The 5069-nt window shown below is 36.0% G+C and overlaps 1 pseudogene; it reads right to left on the reverse strand.

The window, feature by feature from the left end:
* Window positions 1–692: 692 nt before the first annotated feature.
* LOC140982281 (ATPase GET3B-like) lies at window positions 693–5069 on the reverse strand (annotated as a pseudogene).

Genomic DNA, 5069 nt, shown 5'->3' on the forward strand with positions numbered 1-5069 from the left:
TTTGAGGGCGGCAGCAGAGGTAATTGACTTGATCCATCTTGCTATAAATTCATCCTACTTTTGAAGGGGGTGACATATGACTATTGAACAGTAAAACGCAATGGCTTATTGATTAGTATTTAGTTTTTAAAACATTACTGATATGAACATGGTGATGATATCAATCCATCATCGTCACCCCAACCAGACATAGCCAAAGTATGTGTTCATCCTGAAAAACGAAAGGTTCGAGAAAACGAAACACAAGGCTCGATATAGAAGTATATCACCAAGGAAAATGAAAGTGCTCATCGAAGCTAAAGATAAATCTGCACTAACTGAACAATCAATTTCATTACAACCAACGATTTTCTAAAGACATACAAATAGAATATTCACGTTATTTTCCTCGTCAATCCTACAAAATCCTGTGTTTAAAAAAAAGTAAGAAGAAGAAAAAGTCGTCCTGTCCGGTATGGAAAAATGTAAAGTAAAACTACATTGATTCAAATGCTTCTAACGAGCCCATTTCCGGTTTGACAAGATAATTGAGTTCGGAAAATGCAAGGATTTTGTATTGCGAAAGGCCATTTTCATTGAGATTCGGAACCTCTAGCAGGAAACTATCCCACCCCTAATCTAAAATCATATTTCATGGTGAGCTGGTAACCCATCTAGTAATGTAGTTTTAATTTTCAGAAATGCTTGTGTGATTAGATGTATCTTAGGCAAAAGAGAGAAAAGAGGGACACTACCCAAATAGATATCAACATCAGGAAGTTTTCATTTCCAAACAGCTTCCCCAAGAAACTGTAGAGCAGGAACACCTCTAATTTCTACATCAACGAGAGGCGCCTGGATCAGTGTCAAGCTAGAGAGCTCTGGATCGTTCTGAATCATGCTTAAAGCACGTGTTTGATCCTGAAAAAATGTAGACTGCCTATTCAATATGACGATAAAAGTTTTCGAAAGAAGTACAAGTTGCTAGCAATTTTCATGGCATAAATACATGCCCAGGCTGGCGAAGCAAAAAGGGGCTTTCTAAATGAACGAGACAAGTTTAATTTCCCAAATGAACATTCAGTGAGTGCACATTTACTCTTCTGTACTAATCGTTCGAGCTACAAGCATAAGTTAGAGGTTGCTGAAGGACAAATCTTTGAATGGTTAAACATTTCAATACAGCTGAACTGACTAGTGACAAAGGCCAAACTCAAATTCAAATCCTCAAACCATGGACTAGCACGACTCTTACCAAACAGACTACTGTAAGAAAGAAAGTTAAAAAAAGTTCATACCTTTCTCTTCATTGCACAGAACTTGCAGTCAGAGGCAGATGGAGGAAGAATTTGGTTAACAACTAGCCTCTTGACTGGAACACTTTCTTTCTTCAAGGACGCACATAATCTTGATGATTCACTGATGGCCATCACCTAAACCACAGTATCTTTGATTTATTTTTTACTTTTTAGTACAATTTAGGGGAGGGACATCCTAATGTGGCTTCATACTCATTCCTCTCCCTTGATTAGAAAAGATTTATAGTTGTCAAAAATGTGTTTCAATAACCATTAAATTCAAAAACACGTGATTTTGCTTTTTGTAGGATAAAATTTTAACATAGATCTTTATAGATTTTTTTTTAACATTAGTACAAAACTTCCAAATATGTTAAAACTTGCCAATCCCGTGGTAATTGTTACAATGACTAACTCTGTTGAGTTGGTATCACGGAAAAGCTCACTTTTATCATTCTCTCCCTTAATTTCTCCAATTTGTCAGCCTGGAATATAAAGGCTGAAATCAGCAATCCAACATAATAGACAGCATGTTGGGAGCATTTTAAATAAATCGAGCTTACAGCATCTTGCCGGTTTCTTCCTGGCCAAAGATAGATTTTACGGCTGAAGTAGCTGAAGTTATTTTCTGCCTCAACTGTAACAAGTATGGACGAAAAAAATCCATGGTAAAAAAGTTGATAAAAAAGAGGGAGAAAATAGCTTAATTCAGTGTTTTCCGCAGTAAGACGCATCTGGGTTTTTGCCATTGGGTACAAACCACATACATTATAATTAAGGCCATCCTAAATAGTTCTACCTTCAAAATCTTTCCAATAAAAGCATCCAAAAAGTCTGGCAATGACAAGAGGCGCAATGTATGACCCTGTAGTGTAGCCAATAAGCATGAATAGATTTTTATCAGAATAATAAAATGAACTGAAATGTTGTCTCTCACCGTGGGGGCAGTATCAAACTCTATTCGAGTAAACATATTGTACTCTTCTGATCCAAGAAATTGAATAACCTGACAAGTATTTATTAAATTAGTAACAATTCGAGAAAAAAAAGTGTTGTACCTATGAAAGTCAGCAAGACTTTCCAATTTAAAATAATACTTGCCTTTGAAACCGCAATAGCTTCATCTAAACCAGGAGGAGGTGTATCCAGTAACTACACGAGCTTTAGTTCCCCAAGCTATTCCCACAGAAATTGTGAAGTTAATAAACTACCAGAGGATGAATGAAAGCAAGGAATTTTTTCCTTTCCAAGTTCTTAAGAATGCTTCAAACCAAAAGTGCATTTGATGAAGAAGTTGTTCTTATAAAATGCTTTTCTTTAAAAACAATTAAAGTTGGATTGGAATTTTATTTTGTTTGATGGATTATCAGATTGAACAAACTGCTTATGCTAGTAAAAGAACATCGATCCTCGGCAGAGTTCTAGTCAAAGTGGCATCAACACAGGAAAACAAATTGATATAATACCTCGTTCATCAACATTTAACTGACTGTAAAATTTTCGTAACTTTAATAATTGACATTTACTCAGAGAAAGAGATATTTTGACCAGGGTCACAGATTACCTGGTCTGCAATTATACCAAGGCCCATTCCATCCATGAAATCTTTTACCCGACTTCCAACATTTTTCTGATGGGCACTTCGAAACCCTTCCCTCGCTTTTTCAGGGTTTATCTGCCAAAGCGATACATACAATTTTGCTAATTGTGCACAAGACTGAAAGGATCTTCTAAAAAAGAACCGTAGTTTATCAAGATTTGCATACTAGAGAAAAAAGACTCCTCTCACCTCAAGGGCAAAAAGCGGAGAATATGGACATTCAACAGGTACTAACGTCCCTCCGGTTAAATCCTGGAAAATAAGTCCAAAAGAATTCACATTCAAGACCTCAGTAATGAAATCCTGCTGCTTTGAAATAAATATGAAGATACTTATAAAACCTGAGCAAAGGAATCACTCAAGGAATGTGCGGGATCGGTTGAAACCACAAGGGTAGGATGACCATTATTTGCAAATTTAACAGCAAGAGAGGCAGCACAGCTTGTCTTTCCAACTCCTCCTTTTCCACCAAGCATGTAATATTTGCGTTGTGTTCCAGATACCATTTCGTCAAAGCCGGCAACAGATTCTGTTGGAGCAGCAACTGATCTAACTGCCAAAAGGTAATAAGTGATAAGCGGATGTTAACCCTCAGTTGACCAAAAAGAAAACACCGGTGCATAATTAATGACCAAGATTAATCCTCGTTCCACAATTCCAGCATTTTTACTTTGTCTATCGAATGACATCTAACAGATTTCTCACACACTCTTCTAGCTAATTACTTCAGTTAAAACCACCTCCAATGATTTAACAGATAAAACTAAAACATAAAATGATCACTTAGTCATTTGTCATTAAACCCATTCATCTGCAGCTTTCAATCTTCTTCATGTTTATAAGCTAAACTATTTCCATTATTGTTCATCATTTTCTTCATTGGGACTTCGCAACAATTTCCAATGTCAAAAACACAAATTGGGTACTTGATTCTACGTAAACAACACATTAATCCATGCAAAATAAATATGTTGATGACCCCAATGCATTGATGATAACAGAAGCTATTAACCATAAATGGAGGCTACACTGCATAAAGACCACTTGTTGTCAAAATTTGTGGGGCAAACGCAGATTCACGTGTCCAGGCATAGGATTATCCCGTAATAATAATTTTTAGGTCGAATCATTGTAACAAAAGACATAATTATGTTTCTTTCAATATTAAAAGTTTTGAAGCATAACCTAGGGGTTTATATCAGGGTCGAATCTCATTGAACTAGACTAAAACCATGAATTCAAAACCACACTAGCTACAAGCACTATCAAATAAATTCACATGACTAAGAATAAGCTAGCCTTCCTAAACTAATTATATCAGCAGAAATGTAAGAAGCAGATGAGGGTCAGGATCTGGAAAATTGTTCCTCAGATTAAAAGGAAAGGCAAATTCAAATTCACATAAATTTTAACCAATTCCCTATGCTCATACAAAATGTTCTGGTTGCTGAGCAGAACTCATCGATTCAAGTAGCCAAAAATTTTAGGTTGTGCTTAAATCCATGGATTTGAAATGATCTATGATTTAAAATTCCTTCACTTGTTTGGATGTTTCAAATCCATTCAAAATCAAGTGAAAATTTAAATAGTAAGAGTGTTGTTGGTGTCGTTAGAGGTATCATTTGAAATCCATCTATCGAATCCATTCCACCAACCCAAATACATCATCCCACGCGCAACCTTAGATAAAAACATCCTTGACTCAACCATATAGCTGGGTTGCTAGCAGTAGTCATCAATTCAAGAAGTTCTTTTGGGTCATTCCAGTGAAATATAACAAAAAAGAAAAGGTAAATTCCTTAACATTGCTCCATATTGCAAAAGAAACAAAGCCAAATAAACTTATTACACAAAACACACAACCAATATACAACAAAAATGAAAGTTCATTGACTACCCATCCACAACCCAAACAAAAAACAGTAATTTTTCACCTTGAAATCTTTCCCTACGCATCTTTCTGGTGATAAGAATAGTCACAAAGCTGGAGCCGCAACTTGACTTGAATTTCGAGAAAGATGCAAGATGGGGTGCCTTAAATAAGTGAGAATGATGATAATCATAGCTAACCATAATCGCCTTAGGCTTTTAAAAATGCATAATTTGTAACGGGATTCGAAGCAAAAGAACAAGAAGCCATTGGAATAGTAAGGAGAAACAACCATGCGTCGACGAAGATTCTACGGTAGAAG

The sequence above is a fragment of the Primulina huaijiensis genome, chromosome 8 (assembly GCF_012295235.1).
Source record: "Primulina huaijiensis isolate GDHJ02 chromosome 8, ASM1229523v2, whole genome shotgun sequence".
NCBI lineage: Eukaryota > Viridiplantae > Streptophyta > Magnoliopsida > Lamiales > Gesneriaceae > Primulina > Primulina huaijiensis.